The sequence below is a fragment of the Tamandua tetradactyla genome, chromosome 15 (genome assembly GCF_023851605.1).
Source record: "Tamandua tetradactyla isolate mTamTet1 chromosome 15, mTamTet1.pri, whole genome shotgun sequence".
NCBI lineage: Eukaryota > Metazoa > Chordata > Mammalia > Pilosa > Myrmecophagidae > Tamandua > Tamandua tetradactyla.
In genome coordinates, this window is record NC_135341.1 from 14,242,685 (window position 1) to 14,260,783 (window position 18,099).

Here is an 18,099-nt window from a genome sequence, read left to right on the forward strand (position 1 = left end):
TCTTTTCTGATATAGGCATTTAGAGCAATAAATTTCCCTCTTAGCACTGCCTTTGCTGCGTCCCATAAGTTTTGATATGTTGTGTTTTCATTTTCATTCGCCTCGAGGTATTTGCTAATTTCCCTTGCAATTTCTTCTTTGACCCAGTCGTTGTTTAGGAGTGTGTTGTTGAGCCTCCACGTATTTGTGAATTTTCTGGCACTCTGCCTATTATTGATTTCCAACATCATTCCTTTATGGTCCGAGAAAGTGTTGTGTAAGATTTCAATCTTTTTAAATTTGTTAAGACTTGCTTTGTGACCCAGCATATGGTCTATCTTTGAGAATGATCCATGAGCACTTGAGAAAAAGGTGTATCCTGCTGTTGTGGGATGTAATGTCCTATAAATGTCTATTAAGTCTAGTTCATTTATAGTAATATTCAGATTCTCTATTTCTTTGTTGATCCTCTGTCTAGATGTTCTGTCCCTTGATGAGAGTGGTGAGTTGAAGTCTCCAACTATTATGGTATATGAGTCTATTTCCCTTTTCAATGTTTGCAGTATATTCCTCACGTATTTTGGGGCATTCTGATTCGGTGCGTAAATATTTATGATTGTTATGTCTTCTTGTTTAATTGTTCCTTTTATTAGTATATAGTGTCCTTCTTTGTCTCTTTTAACTGTTTTACATTTGAAGTCTAATTTGTTGGATATTAGTATAGCCACTCCTGCTCTTTTCTGGTTGTTATTTGCATGAAATATCTTTTCCCAACCTTTCACTTTCAACCTATGTTTATCTTTGGGTCTAAGATGTGTTTCCTGTAGACAGCATATAGAAGGATCCTGTTTTTTAATCCATTCTGCCAATCTATGTCTTTTGATTGGGGAATTCAGTCCATTGACATTTAGTGTTATTAATGTTTGGATAATATTTTCCTCTAACATTTTGCCTTTTGTATTATATATATCATATCTGATTTTCCTTCTTTCTACACTCTTTTCCATATCTCTCTCTTCTGTCTTTTTGTATCTGACTCTAGTGCTCCCTTTAGTATTTCTTGCAGAGCTGGTCTCTTGGTCACAAATTCTTTCAGTGACTTTTTGTCTGAGAATGTTTTAATTTCTCCCTCATTTTTGAAGGATAATTTTGCTGGATATAGGAGTCTTGGTTGGCAGTTTTTCTCTTTTAGTATTTTAAATATATCATCCCACTGTCTTCTAGCTTCCATGGTTTCTGCTGAGAAATCTACACAAAGTCTTATTGGGTTTCCCTTGTATGTGATGGATTGTTTTTCTCTTGCTGCTTTCAAGATCCTCTCTTTCTCTTTGACCTCTCACATTCTAACTAGTAAGTGTCTTGGAGAACGCCTATTTGGGTCTAATCTCTTTGGGGTGCGCTGCACTTCTTGGATCTGTAATTTTAGGTCTTTCATAAGAGTTGGGAAATTTTCAGTGATAATTTCTTCCATTAGTTTTTCTCCTCCTTTTCCCTTCTCTTCTCCTTCTGGGACACCCACAACACGTATATTTGTGCGGTTCATATTGTCCTTGAGTTCCCTGATACCCTGTTCAAATTTTTCCATTCTTTTCCCTATAGTTTCTGTTTCTTTTTGGAATTCAGATGTTCCATCCTCCAAATCACTAATTCTATCTTCTGTCTCTTTAAATCTATCATTGTAGCTATCCATTATTTTTTCTATGTTTGCTACTTTATCCTTCACTTCCATAAGTTCTGCGATTTGTTTTTTCAGTTTTTCTATTTCTTCTTTATGTTCAGCCCATGTCCTCTTCATGTCCTCCCTCAATTTATCGATTTCATTTTTGAAGAGGTTTTCCATTTCTGTTCGTATATTCAGCATTAGTTGTCTCAGCTCTTGTGTCTCATTTGAGCTATTGGTTTGTTCCTTTGACTGAGCCATATTCTCAATCTTTTGAGCGTGGACAGTTATCTTCTGCTGCTGGCGTCTGGGCATTTATTCAGATTTCTCTTGGTGTTGGACCCAGCAAGGTTGTAATATTTTTCTGTGAAATCTCTGGGTTCTGTTTTTCTTATCCTGCCCAGTAGGTGGCGCTCGTGGCACCCGTTTGTCTGCGGGTCCCACCAGTAAAAGGTGCTGTGGGACCTTAAACTTTGGAAAACTCTCGCCGTCCTAGGGGTTCGCTAGCCGAAACGGCTTGAGCTGGCCCGGGGTCCGAACGCAGGGAGGGTTGCTGGTCGCCGCAGCCAGGGAACGAGCCCGTCCGAATTTCCTAGTCGGCCCTGGGCAACAAGTGTGGCGGGAGGGCGCCAGCGGCAGCGGCCCGCCCGAGAGAGTGCACGTTCCCCAGGAGTCACGGGTTTGGAAGGGGCCTCCCCCACCCGTCACCGTTCTCCGCGGCCTGGGGGTTTCCGATCCAATTCTCTCAGTTGGTCCGGGGGCTGCGCGCGGTGTGGGCGCCAGCCGTCTTTGTTTCAGGGGACCGCCTCTCCAATTCTCCCAGCCGGCCCGGGAAGGGGGAAGGGAGTAAATCCGGCCGCTTGCCACCCCGCCCGATAAGGCCCGCGCGCCTCGGCGATCTCACCCGAGCTGCTTCTCTCAGCCAGCCAGCCGTTCCAGGATGGGGTACGCTGTCTTTTTTATCTCTGTTGTGGCTTTGGGCGCTTTCTGTATCGTTTCTACTCCCCTAGTAGGTGTCCTGGAGAAGAAACTAAGATCCGCGCGTCTTACTAAGCCGCCATCTTCCAGGAAGTCGATTCTCAAATTTTTAAATATTAACTTCTAATATGCATTTTTAAATTAAATCTGACCTTTGGAATATCAGTGCATCAACAATGCCATAACATATGTATTTAAACATGTACATCTTCTCATTCAATGACCTTTGTGACTATGATTTAGTAATATGCATTTATCATAACTTTTTAAGCTGACAAAAAATACGTGTTTTTAAATTTTGTTTTGTTTTGTTTTTTGCTTTGGGGGAAGAGAAACGATTTATAAATAAATGACCATGAATCATCTTATCAGACCCATCAAGTAAGGACAGCGTCTAGGCTAGGAAGGGGGTTAGGAAAAAGAGATTCTTAGTCCGTGAGAACATACAAATAGGACCCAGCACGGAGTGAAATTGCTAACTCACTTGCAATAGGAGAGATCTGATCTCCAGGACCAGGCAAGCTCTAATGCCAAAAGACAAAGAAAATACCACTGTACACAGCCACCAACCCAGGGCAAGGATAGGGCAGCAAGGAAAAAGAGGAAGGTTAGAGCATATTCCTACAAAACTTATTTTCTGATGATTGTCTCTAGTCAGTCTTGGTAACTCAATGCCCTCTCATCGAATCTTAATACTTTAAAGCAATGGTTCTCAAAGGAGAATTTTGCCCCTGTTCCTACCTCAGGGGATAATGCCTGGAAATAAATGGGTGGGAGCTGCTACTGGCATCCAGTGGGTTAGGGCCAGGGATGCTGCTAAACACCCTGCAATGCACAGGACAGGCCCCCACAACAAAGAATTATCGGGGCCAACATGTCAATAGTGCCCAGGTCAAGAAATTCTATTTTAGAGTTAATGCTCCTCCCATACAGAAGACAAAGTAATTCTAACTCACCGTAAATTATTGACCAGGAATTTCAGTGTTTTTAGAAACAGCTTTTATGCCTGTGGGACACAGTATAGTGATGTACTTTAGTCCTTTACATATATCTCAGTATTTGGATCATGGCATAAAATTATTTTGAGGGACTAAAATCATCCACAAGGGATTGAAAATAAAGCAGGAACTATAATTATAGTCCTCTATTATGGGTAAAATTAAAAATTTATGTTCCGTGAAAAAAAGGCAAGTCACAGAGAATGCTGCTATAGATTCCATTTACTTAAAGTTCAAAATATGGTTTAGGGATGTTTTCATAGATAGAAAAACTATAAGGAAAGCAAAGGAGTGATTAGCAGAAAATTTAGGCTAATGGTTAACTCGATAGGAAAGAGAGAGGAGTCTTAATCAAAGATGAGGCATCCAGAGTGTTTCGTATCTTAAAATGCATGGTGGGTGCATGTTCCTCATTTTATTATTCTTTAAACTAAAGTGTTGGGTTGTAAGCATTTTCTGTATGTATGCTTTATTTTATAATAAAATTTTAAAAATTTAAAAAACGTAGAGTGTAAAGGAAGTAAAGAAATGGAGATAGCACTTACAGGTCATTCTTTCAAGACATTAAGAAGAACACTAGTGGGTGGGCCATGGTGGCTCAGCAGGCAGGAATGCTTGCCTGCGATGCCAGAGGACCCGGGTTCGATTCCCAGTACATGGGCAGCCATGTAAAAAAAAAAAAAAGAATACTAGTGAATTCTGACATAACTGGCTAAGGTACCACAAGAGTCAGGGGTAGACTTATCTCTTACTCTTCCCCTAACCCTTCATTGCCCAGGCATGTATTACTACGCATCTCCTCTCTCCTCGGTTATTCTGATATTACTCAATGCTGGCCTGGACTGCTAAATTGTTCTCCCCATTTCCCCAGTGCATCCTATCCCTACTACTTCCTTTTTCAGGGGAGGGTAGGAGGCCTTTATTTTTTGGGCAGAGCCTCTCAGTTTTTATAGATACTGTTGCACTGTTGATTAAAAAAAAAATGCATGCTTCTCTGTAAACCATTAAAAAAAATTCCAACGAGGACATGGCCAAGGCCTAGGCTCAAATATCTCCTAATACATTGTTGCCCATTTCCTGACCTTTGCATGTGTCATTTCTTGGTTGTTTTCTGGATTGGTGCCGTTCTCTGATTGTGTGCTTCTGTGGTGCAAATTTTTTTATAGGGTTGAATTTCTTCAGAGCCGAATCCTGGGATCCACTTGTCCCTCTGGTGCTCTAGATGCAGCTGGACATTGTTCACCTCCAGGGTGCCAGACTTGCAATGCAAACAAGTAGGCAGGCTGCTTGTGTCACCATACTCTCAAGAAAATCATCAACAATCTGCAGCAGCATCTTCTCCACATATTCATCCAACTGCTCATTAGGGTCCGCTTCTCTTACTGGGTCCTGCAATTTCTACTTGGTCAAAACTGACTGTTTTCAGGGCTGATACCACCTTCTGGCCCAGGAGTGCCCAGTTATCTTTACTACTATGGTATTGTTGACGATGGAAACTTGTGGCATAGTGCAGGCCGGTTCTGGTTTTATGGATGAGAACTGGAGAGGCTGATTGGTGCTGAGGGTCCAAACTGGGTTATAATTTGCCGAGCTTTGGAGTTTAGCTCATAGAGCTTATCAAGATTCTGTGTCCTTTTGGAGGTCTGTGAGGACCAAGACAATCAGAGGCAGCAGCGTCTACCTCCCCATGATATGCAAAGACTGCCTCCAACGAAAGGTTCCTCTCAGTGGCCAAGTCAGTCCCTGTGGCCCTCCCTGAGTATTTCCACAGCCAACCAGAAAGGTGCTTTCTATACCTACTTCTAAAAAAATCTTCCCCAAGCCTGGTTTTGCTGTTTTAGTGCAACTACTTTAATAAAATTAATGATTCATCAATATACAACAAATGAATTTCAAATGCCTTGATTAGACTATCAATTGAGGCCAATTTACCTGTCTATGAATATCTATTACAACTATTCCAACCAATATAAACTATTTGTTCATTCTCAAACCCTAGCTGTACACTCTTACTTGGGTTGTTCCTCTTGCTGGAGTACCTTTCATGCACTCACCATCTTTCCTTTATCAAAAAAATTACACATTCTTCACTAAAATAAAAGAGAGATGCATTACCAAATGTTTGTGAGGTATAAGAGCAACTAGACAACATCTCACACACTGCTAATGGAAGTGTAAATTTGTACAAAAACTTTGGAAAACTCTATGTAATATCCACCAAAGCTAAACGGACATATACCTTATGATCTGGTAATTTCACTCCTTGGTATATTCCAAACAATAATGTATATGTGTGTTCACCCTAAAGCATATATCAGGAACTGCTCATAGCAGTGCAAAACTATAGCACACCCAATGTCCATCAGTAGTATAGTAGATAAAGAAACTGAGATGTATTCATACAATGGAATGGGAATGAATTACTGCCATACATGACAACAGGGATGAATCTTACCTATGTAATGTTGAGCAAAGAATCTAGATGTGAAAGGACACACTACACAACTCCATTTGTCTAAAGTTAAAACACACACACATTAGTCTATGGTGTTAGAAGTCAAGATAGTGATCTTTCTTGGGAGAGGAAGTGATTAGGAGGAGCACAAGGGTGTAGCAAGTCTATCTCTTGGACTAGGTGCTAGTTCCATAAGGGTATTGACTTGGTGAAAATTCTTCAGACAGCACATATAATATTTACATTCTCTTCTATTAGAAATCTCTCCCTTTTGGGTTCCCATAAAGCATGACATTATGTGGCTAATCAATAAATATTTATGGCATTTAAATGACATGTATTGCCCTTTTCAAAGCAAGTCCACATTTCTCTGTGACTGTGCTGGGCAAATTCTACCATCCTTTTTTGTTCTTATTCTTTTTACTCATTGTGTTAGTTTGCTAGGCTGCTGAAAGCACATACCATGAAATGGGTTAACAATGGGAATTTATTAGTGTACAGTTTTGAGGCTGATAAAAATGCCCAAATGAAGGAATCACCAAGGTGAAGCTTTCTTCCCAGACCTGCTGCTGGTGATCCTGGGCTCCTCTGCCATGGGGCAAAGCACATGGTGGCACCTGCTGGCCTCTCCCTTCCTTTCTGGGTTTTGTTACTCCCAGCTTTTGGCTTCAGTAGCTTCCTCTCTATTTCTGTGTGTGTCCTTGTCTCTCAGCTTCTCTGGGGCTTTTTTCTGTGTCTTCTCTTCTGGTTGATTTCAGCTTCTTGCTTCTGTTGCTTTCTCTCTATATGTATATATTCATCCCATTTATAAAGAACTTCAGAAAGAGGATTAAGACCTACCTGAATGAGGTGGGTCACATCTCAACTGAAGTGCCTCAACAGAAGGTCCTACGTACAATGGGTCCACATCCACAGGAATGGATTTGCTTTAAGAACATGATTTTCTGGGGTACATACAGTTCCAAACCCACCATACTCATATACAGGAAAATTCACCTTTTGGATGGGTGTACAGTTCTATAAATCTTGAAATTTACAGTCAGGTAGCCCTACCACATTCAAGACACAGAGTAGTTCCATCACCATAAAATATTCCTTTATGCTGCCCCTTTGAAGTCAATTCCACTCCCCATCCCCAACCCCTGGAATCTACTTATTAGTTTTCTGTTCCTATAGTTTTGCCCTTTCCATAATGTTACATAAATGGATTTATAAAATATCCATCTTTTGAGTCTTGCTTCTTTCCCCTTGGACGTGAATGTGAGATTCACTGATGTGGCTCAGGCAGGTATCAGGCATTTGTTCCACTTTACTGCCAGCCAGTATTCCACTGTATGGATGAACCATATACCACCAGCGGAAGGACGTCTGGACTGTTTCCAGTTTTGGGGAATTATGAATAAAGCTGCTAGTCCATTTTTATAATTAAAAGAAAAAAACATATTTGCAAGTGGCTCACCCCAGGTCATACAGTTACCAGTGACAAACAGAAAAGGTATACATTTTTTTAAAAAGACCATGGGAAAAGCATAAGTTGACTATTTTCCCTTTATGTTAATGAAATCCAATTCATCATATATTTTCTGTGAAGAGAGTTTGAGCTACCTTCTCTGTATTTAGTGCACATTTAATGGACCAGAGTTCTAAAGCACTTCTCTAAAGGTTCCTTCTTGCCAATGTGACCCTGTGGCCATATTAAATAAATAACTTGTATGTCTTGATCTATGTAAAACCCGTCATGATTGCTGTGTAAATAAATGATGATTCCCAGCCGGCCTCTGCCTTTCATCTGACCTACTGTACTCACCTGTGATGTACAGAGAGACTCGCAAAGGACAGGTCTGGCACTCCGGGACTTGGAGAACATGCCAGGAAAAAGGCTACTGCAATGATTATTCAGAGGGGTTGCACTTTTTTCTGTTGATTTAAACACAAAAAGCATATGTCCAAATCCTCGGGGGCATAGTGCCCAGATCACACAGTTTCCATGAGCTGGCGTTCCAGGCGTCCATCTGCGGAGCCCGAGCCCCGGCATGGTGGAGGCCATGGGGAAGGGAACAGACATCTTAGGGAAGAACCTGTGCCGCACCTGCCACTGTGGCCCAAGGAAGCAGGTGCTTCTCAGTCTGCAAAACTTAAGAGTGGCAGGAAAACTCTTTTCTGCTCTGAGAGTTTTATCACCTCCAAGATAGTCACTAAGCAAATAATGAAAACCTTATCCTTTGGCTTCTTAAGTAACGATAATCATCACAGCTAATTAGGGAAGACGCACTCTATGCTGTGATTGTGCTCGTCATTTTACATTTTATATACAGTGCCTTAACTTAATCCTCAATAATCACCCTCTAATTTAAATGCCATTATGATGCCCCCTTACCAGGACAAGAAGAATGAGGCTTTGAAAGGTTAAATCGCTCACTGAAGGGTTTAAAGGAATTCCTATCAAGACAGTCTGAATCTGAATCCCCTGTGTTTAACTCACAGGTTACTTCATCCCATATTCCTACTAGTAAATACATTCCCTAATTTATTCATGCAGAAAATATGATAATATTATATCCATGCATCAGGAAACAAGTACAAGTAGGATATGCTCCTTCCCTTCAGATGCTCTTTACTTGGGGGAGGGTGGGAAATCCTATAAGCAATAATGTTTAATCTGTTTGGTCAAATGCTTTTCTAAGACACATATGAAAACTACAGATTCTCTGCAGAAAAAAAATCGCCCCACAGACATACAGAGTTTAACTGAATGCTGGAACCACAGGTAAGGAATCCCTGGAATGGTTAAGTAGCTGAATATCAGCTACAAAGTACTTTATTTAAGATAAGAGCAATGTACGGTGAAAACTCAAAGGAGAAAGCCCAGGGAAGAGAAGTGCTGAAAAGACTGAGAAGAATTCACCAGGCCAAGAAGGAAGGAAGGGGGACCGTCGTGGCTTTAGTGCGTGCTTTAGAAAGCTGGCAGCAGGAAGGATCTAAAGAGGAGAGATGAAGGAGGCAGGGAGGATAGGTAACAGGTCACTGAAATAGGCCAGGCAAGGGTTCCCTACTTCTAGAAAGAACATAGTATAAGAGCCCAGGTGCTGGGGTCAGAAAGAACTTGGCTCAAATCCAAGCTCCTATGCTCTTGTCATTAGCTGTGCACACAGGAGCAAGTTTCTCAACCCGTCCAAGCATCAGTTTCCTCTTCTGGGGATGAATGGTGTACGACCATTCCAACTTCATAGGCTATTGTGAGGTAAGGCATGGAATAATGGATGTTAAGGATTTGGCACAGAACCTAAAATGGTGAAAACATTCAATGCATTTCCAGCCATTATTAATAACAACCTCATTATCCTCATCATCACCACCATGGCCTGATATTAGCTAACATGGCCTCCCCAAAGGAATTCTTCCAAAACAGCAACTTAATTGGACTTTCAAATTTATTTTTGGGCTGTCCTGCCACATTCTTAGATACATAAGATACTGTAGAAATATCTTTGCCCAAATAAAGTCCCAGTGTGAAAAACTAACTCTACACGCCTGGCAATCTAGAAACTCCTTGTAATCTTATTCTCATTATTCATGTACTCTTTATTTTCATTAATCACATAAAAATGGGAGAAGCTTACTCTACAGGAGGGAAGAAAACCTGAAATTAAGACAATCTTTGGAGTATCTGTTACGGGTTTGTTTGTTTGTTTTAACATTGCCAGTGTCTGCTCTTAAGTGAGAATAGAGATAACTACCAGGAGCCATATAGATGTGACATCTTATTGTCCTTACTATTTATAATAAGTCTCTGAAAAAGAAAATTCTTGTAGTCTTTCCAGCACTCATTTTACCTCTGTCACTATTCCTAGCATGATATTACAATGAAGAAATGGAAAGTAACACAAAATAGTCTATCCAATTCTTCTCCATCATTGTGTTTTCAGTAACATTTCATTTTAAAGTCTTCATGTGGTCCAGGAGCTAACATAAAAGTAATATTCTGGAATCCATCCATAAATGCTCAAGGAAATCAGTGGAGAATATTTTGTTTTGATTCCTCAGCCATTATTATATCGAAGAACACTGACAAAACCCTTGCTTTTAAAAATTTTCCATGCAGAGCCAGGAAGTTATTCTTACACATTATACAGATATTTCTTTTTAGTTTATGGTGTATTGGAGTAGCTAAAGGGAAGTACCTGAAACTGCTGAACTGTGTTCCAGTGGCCTTGATTCTTGAAGAAGACTGTATAACGATACAGCTTTTACAATGTGACTGTGTGATTGTGAAAACCTTGTGTTTGATGCTCCTTTTAACCAGGGTATGAACAGATGAGTAAATGATAATAATAAGGATAAAATATAATAAATAACAGGGGGGATAACAGGTAAAAATTTAGTAGACTGAAATACTGTGGGTCAATGAGAGGGAGGATTAAGGGATGTATGAATTTGCTTTTTTTTTCTTTATTTCTTTTTCTAGCGTGATGTAAATGTTCTAAAAATGATCATGGTGAAGAACACACAACAATGTGATGATACAGTGAACCATTGATCGTATGATATGGTTGGACTGTATGTGTATGGATGTTTCTCAATAAAAATATTTTTTAAATGTTCCATGGCCCGCCAATATTTGCCAGAGTGATATTACCATAGAAGAAGCTCTGGAAAATTAAAGTCACGAGAAATACAACCATTCTTATCTGCCCCACAAAGCTGGTCAGGATATTCCTGTATCACTGCCATCTATGCTGATACCATCTACAAAAATCACAATTTTTCCTCACTACAAAGTACACAAATGAAAAGAAAACACAGAGATTCCAACAATCCTTCCAGATCCCAATGGCCTGTTACATATTCACCAAGCTTTCCTTCAGCTTTAAACTTGTTCTCTGGCAAAAGCATAGTAGCAAATGAGTTCATTTGATCTAGAATGAAATAAACAGTACAAAATCCAATTGTCCTAGAATAAAAAGTAGAAGAATTTCATGAAATAGGGCAGAGGGAGCAGTCGAGGCTGATGACAAGATTATGTGGCTAACACATCATTAAACGTGACTCTGATGGAAAGAGCTGATAGGCTTGTGAAGCATGTGAGAATGTGATTATTCCAACTATACCCAAGTCTTAAGAGAATCAAAACAAGGATTCATAGGATAGGGTTCCAAAATGATTGCCAGCAAATCTGAGAAAACCCCAAGAAACTGAAACAAAACAAAGTCTCTAAGGCATATACAAGAAAGCCAGAGAAATGTGAGTTAAAAGTAGACCTTTCTCTCCATCTGAAACCTATCATATGGAAAAGAACTTCCTTCCCCAGAAAAGACTGTAAGTTACTAAGGCTACTAACAGAGTCAATTTGGCTAAAGTTAATTCTTTTCATACTTCTTTCATATATATACATAACTCCTAGTTATTCTTTTCTGTAAGTAACACATTCTAGGAGTTAAGAACACAACCCTTGGAGTCAAACTACCTGGGTCTGCCATTTACTAGCTCTAAGCCTCAATTTGTATAACTAAATGAGTTAAAGCAAATAAGGCATTTAGCACAATGCCTGGCATTGACACTCTTTTATTGTTTTTAATCTTTAGTTGTATGTTGTCTTTCTTGATAAAGAAATAAGCAGAGTATGTGCTATCTTTCCAGTGTGCTTTCAATATTGCACTATCAAAGAGTTTGATTTGATTTGATTCATTCTTTATTTAACAAATATTTAATTAAGCTCCTATTATGGTCCAGAGGTACTGTGCTAGAAATTGGGATATACCAGTGAAGAACAAAGGTAAAGCACCAAAGACCCAGTCCCTGCCCTCAGCATAGTTTGCACTGTCCTTCTGGAGAATGGCCATTATTTAGTTGAATTTGGAAGACTGCCTCCTAATCGATTAGGCTACTAGCCCTCAGAGAGAACTGACAAAGAACCCCAGATCCCTTTCCCGGGTCATAACAGTCCCCAGTCATGATGTGTAGATGAACCTTTCTATAGTGTTTCTTACTAAGCATAGAAAATGTGGAGTTACCATTAAAGAGAAATGCATTTTTATATATGCCTCAGAGCTAGCTAACTTCATTGTGGTTAATCTCTGAAACTGTGATAGATATAATCTTAGCTAAGAGAATGATCCCTACCTCATGTACTCTTTAAAGGAAAAGTTTGTGTGTTCATTAGTTAATTCCACAAATATTTACTGAATACCTACCAAGAGCCAAGGACCAAACTTAGCACTGGATACAGACCAGTGAGTAAGGCACAGTCCTTCTCCTTGTGTAGTTACCAACGTAGAATCTAAGCAATTTGGAGATGAGTCACAGAGGTGATCCAAAGTGCATAAACAAATGACCCCCCTTCACACCATAAGGAGAGGCAAAACTTGCAATAAAAACCATGCCAAATGGGCGGGCCACGGTGGCTCAGCAGGTAAGAGTGCTTGCCTGCCATGCCCGAGGACCCGGGTTAGATTCCCGGTGCCTGCCCATGTTAAAAAACAAAACAAAACAAAAAAAACCATGCCCAATGCCAACTTCAAGCATGCTCCCCTCAACCTGCAATGCTCTTCTCTGACAGCTGCTGGTACACTCCGCAGCTAATTCAGATCTCTGTTCAAAAGGAACTTCAGCAGCAACCCCAAAGAAACTCCAAATGTAACAGTGCCAACTGGCATTCCTTACCCTGCTTACCTGCTTTGTTTTTCTCCATATCACTTCTACCATTTGACAGCTATATGAGCTGTTTGTTTTTTATTTGCCTCCCCTCCTTTCCCTCCAAACATAAACTCCAGCAGGGCATGTGTTTTTGCCTGCTGTGTTCACTGCTCTATTCCCAGTACTAGTACATTGCTTAGCACATAGTAGGTGCCCCATATTTGATGAATGAATGAGATCAGTGTTCTTCTGACCTAAACATACCCCATGACTCTCCTGCTAAGAAAGCTTACAACCCTGGCATTGGCAAGAAAAGGGACATGAAAGAAAATCCAGTTCAGTGCCTGTCAAGATGTGGCTATGCTTAACCAGCAAGATGAGTTGGAATGGTATACCAAAATAATATTAAATAGCATAAATGGATCACAAATGAGAAAGTGGAGAGACCCAGGGCCAGTGGAGCACAGCCTCAGTGTCATGGTAACAAAAGGGGGTGGGGAGGACAGCGGGGAGCTAGACACAAGTCCAACCAAGGGCAAACATTGGCCCGTTCTTGTTGGATCTTCAAAGTCCTCCCTGAATTGTACGTGAAAATTAATGATTCTACTGCTGATGAATTCAGAGTGGTTTTTACCAGACTAAGCACATCTAATGGCAGGATTTGGTCTGTGGAGCCACCGAATAACACCATGTGTGGTCTACAGCCCAACAGCAACTCCTGTCTCACTGAGCCTTTCTCCCAGAAACCTTGACAGTGCTCACAAGTAGGGCACTGAAGGATGACTTCCCATGGCCTGAGGAGTTGCAAGGGGTCCTCATTCTCCCTCTTTGAGCTCCATGAATATTGTTCCCACTTATCTAGCTTTTCAGTTCTTAATGTAAGACTATGGAAAGGCAACCAATCTCAGATACAAAACTACAGTATGTAATTTTTAAAAATTTTCCCTGAATTTCCGTGAGTTACTAGCAAACACACAAATAAACAAAAAAAATTACAGAGTTCTGAATGGTAATGGAGTCAAGCAGATGCTAAAATAGGTCAGAGAAAAAGCTGACATCTTTTTAAACTCTTGCTATGCAAAAAAAAAAGAAAAAGAAAATAATCTTGGGGAAAAAAGTCATTCTCCAATTGTTATTTATTTATACCTTGTTTGTTCCCAACAAGACATAAAGCAGCTTATATAAAGCACACAACATCCCAAGATAAAACTACAACAGGAAATTAATGTAAATGGGTGAGGGAAACAGGGTGAAGGAGAGAGAATTTGAGGGAAAAAATAATATGACCCCAGGAATAAGATCAGTACACAAAATGCAAACAAGAGTCTACTCAATTAGACTCAAGTAGAGGTTAGCCACAAATTGATTTCTAAGCCAGGTGGCACATAGTCCAATTTCTTCAAGGGCCAGGCAGGTAATAAAAATGAATAAAACAAACTGAAGAGCGCCCGCTCTGTTTTAAGGAGGATGGCAATATTTATTTGGATCCCTCTATTGCCATGGAGACATTGAGTCCAGTGTCACCAGATCTCATTTTTCAATAGCTGTCAGAAATCCAAACACATTTGTGTGCCAATCTTCTCATTTTCCCATGTTGGCAATCTACTTTTTCTATTGATTAAAAAACTTTTTAAAAATTGCGTGGGTCAAAGAAAACACGTCTGTGGCCATAAAGAGGAAGAAGACATGATCAGTTACATGACTAACAATATCCCAAAAAAACCTCAAGTTGTGCAGAAGTACAGTCATTTGTGGTATTAAAATCAGAGAGACACTTCTCCCCAGAGTCTTAGTGATAAGGACTCTATACCATTCACAAGATGGGAACCCCAATATTCATGAAGCTGAGAGTATGATACTAAGTGAAACTAATTGCCAGAGGGAGTCAAATTCTCAGGAATAGAGATTCCTGTTGTTGTGGTTTATTTCAGGTATACATTTTACAAGAGATTTCCCTTAGTTATTTTTTAGCCCATGCTCTCTTTGGATAAATGTAAAAATCTTCCTTTAAACTTTAACATTGACAAACCAAAGAAAAATTCACCATACAAAATGATTTCTCTCCTCCACTGTGTTAGTGTCCAGGGGAAAAGATAAAACTTAAATTCTTCAGACTATAATCCATAAATCTGAGTTTTTCACAACAGCATTTGGTAAATATTGAGTAGCGATGTGCTCAAGGTTATATTCCTGACAAGGATTTGGAGTGAGGGATTCCATTAGGCCGATAAGTTCAAGGCCATTTGCTTTAATGGATAGCCCATCTGGCAAAGGGACTGGACTTTCGTGAAAGATGAAAAGCTTGGCAAGCCTCCAGTTGCCAGTCAAGAAAGGATACAAAGGCTTGACTGAATATCTCCAGACACACAAAAAATATTGTTTCATATCTGTTCCAGGTCCCAAACAAAAGGATGGTTAAATCCTATGCCACACAGCAATGTTCCATGGCACCCCTTGGGATGCAGTTGAAGAGGTTGAGTTCCAAACTGGGCTCTGTAAACACTTACAACCAGAGTAGTTTTATTTTATCTATCTCATATACAGTCAGTTCTGCTATAACACTTGTTTTGAAAACACAAACTTGTTCCAACAAGATTGACATCTTAGCGAACAATTTGCATATAACACAAATTTTTGTACATTTCTGCGTGATTGTGCCTGCAAGGAGCACTGGAAAATGCAGTAAACTGCACTCGGGTGAATCAAGCCACACAGGAATACCAAAATCCACACATCAAACATCTACCACAGCTCACCACGTGTGTCATATGCCATGCCCACCAGCTTTCCATCAATCCATCAGACCACCCTTCTTCGTTACTTGACAATAAGCTCATAGGCTGCATCCCTTCTGACCCTCACTTCCACAAGCAAACTCAAGGTCTTCTCCAAAGTAAAGTGCCATATTTATCATCACATTTATGTATCTGTTAACCATTTCACAACTGTAAAACTGTCCATTGTTTTAATGAAGTCCCTGTATTTTATTTTTTTAATATGTCACTGACAAAATTTAGAGTCATGTGCTCCTAATTCCATTTTCCTATATACCCTGTGGTGTTCCCTGGGCAATTTTGAATACCATGGTGCTCTTTAGAAACACGTATAGCAGAAGTAACTGTACTGGGATTCTATATAAATATTATTTGAAAACCAAATTTCATTAGAGAGTAAACTCTACCCAGAGTTACTCTGTTGTCCAACTCCAGAAGCACTGTTCACATTATATTTTTACTGTAAATTAATTAACTCAACATCTAAGACCTAAGTATCATATACTTATATGCCTAATATATGCCTAATCAGTGTCATGAAAGTACTATGCTCCAAAGAATGTATTTGTTCATTGTGAAAAATTAAAGGAAAACAAACATTTGTAAAGGTAAAAATAAAAATCATTCATCATCTCAACATGTAAACATTTTGATGTTTTTCCTTTTGGCCTTTTTTCTTTGTACATATAACACTGCTATTTCCACCACATACACTATTTAACTTGACCTATTTCTTTTAACTTGGGTTTAAAACTGACCTGCCAGCAGTATTCACAGTTTGTAATAGATGGAGGTGGACTAAGGGTACAAAGACTGAAGGAAGAAAGGGGTAACTATAGTGTTAACATACAATAGACTACTGAGCCACCGCAAGAAGGAATGAAGTTGTAAGGCATGTAACTAGGTGAATGAACCTTAAGGATTGTATGTTGAATGAAATCACAGAAACAAAAAGAAAAATATCAGCATGCCTCACTCATACGGACTAACTATAATGTACAAACTCGGAGAATTGAAGTTGAGAGCATAGATTATCAGGTAGAGGCCTATTATAAAGAGTCCTAGATTGTAAGCTCTTACAGCAGCAATCACATATATTCAGGAGTTGTAACTGTTATTTCTAAATTCTGAGATACTGAGCTGTTTAAATATAATCTGGTCATTTCCAGAAACTTCAGATATTAATATGACACCCGAGACTCAGAGGTAGAGCTCTGATACTATGAAAGTCAGCATTACCCCATTCAAGAACTGTTTAAAAAGTTGAAAAAGTGATCAGACTTTGACTACAGGTATGAATGAAGCTGATCTGGACAGGATGAAGGTAAATCAGAATACAGGGTAAAAGATGATATGGTCCATATTTTAAAACTTAACTTTCTGTGTGAAGCCAAAGAAAGCAGTGTTATTTGGTGCGAAATTCATATTTTGGGTAGCGCATTACCTAATTTAACTTATATGGTCAGTTCAGTCAAACACCATAATTTTACATGGAATCTTGATTAGGGCGTGAGATCTTATGGGTTTGTACAGGTTAGTGGGCTGCCCCAATAAATCCAAGAGTGATACGGGCAGTGAATAAATAAATATTTGTTCTTTATTATTCTTTATCATTATCCCCCATTATGGGGGAATGGGGAGAAAGGAGGAAATACTCAACTTCCCCATTTAGAGAATTTATGATATTCTCGCAAGCAGTGGGGACAACCAAATCAATAGACTGAGCCCTCGATCTTGGGGTTCGCCCTATGAAACTTACTCCTGAAAAGAAGATACTAAGCCTATTTATAATTATGTCTAAGAGTCACCACTGGAGAACCACTTTAGTTGCTCAGATGAGGCCCCTCTCTGTAATCTAATTTGGCAGGGGAACTTACATGGGACATGACTCCTAGGGGTGTAAATCTCCTTGGCAATGTGGGAACTGACTCCTGGAGAGGAGCCAGGACCTGGCATCATGGGACTGAGAAAGCCTTCTTGTCCAAAAGGGGGAGGAGAGAAATGAGACAAAATAAAGTCTCAGTGGCTGAGAGACTTCAAACAGAGCTGAGAAGTTATCCTTGAGGTTATCCCTAAGCATTATATAGATATTCTTTTTTAGTTTATGGTGTATTGGAGCAGTTGGAGGGAAGCATCACAGACTGCTGAGCTGTGTTCCAGTAGCCTTGATTCTTGAAGACAACTGTATAATGATACAGCGTTTACAGTGTGACTGCGTGACTGTGAAAACCTTGTGTCTGATGCTCCTTTTATCCAGGGCATGGACAGAAGAGTAAAAAAATAAGGACAAAACAAATAAATAAGAGTGGGGGGGAAATGGGTAAAAAACTGGGTAGACTGAAATACTGATGGTCAATGAGAAGGAGGGGTAAAGACTATGGGATGCATGAGTTTTTTTCTTTTTATTTCTTTTTCTGGAGTGAAGTAAATGTTCTAAAAATGATCATGGTAATGAACACACAACTATGTGACGATATTGTGAGCTACTGATAGTACACCATGTATGAACTGTATTGATGTGAAGATTTCTCAATAAAAATATTTTAAAAACTATTAAAAAATTGATCTGCCACTTTTACGTTAAATCTGCTTACTTTTCTGAAGAAAAAACAAAAGTATAGC

At 39.6% G+C, this 18,099-nt stretch overlaps 1 protein-coding gene and 1 pseudogene across 4 annotated transcripts in view; both read right to left on the reverse strand.

The window, feature by feature from the left end:
• Positions 1-18,099, reverse strand: part of MITF (melanocyte inducing transcription factor) — a 264,586-nt gene that overhangs the window by 142,558 nt on the left and 103,929 nt on the right. The gene's annotated exons all lie outside the window — the stretch shown is intronic.
• LOC143657712 (transcription initiation factor TFIID subunit 12 pseudogene) lies at positions 4,313-5,270 on the reverse strand (annotated as a pseudogene).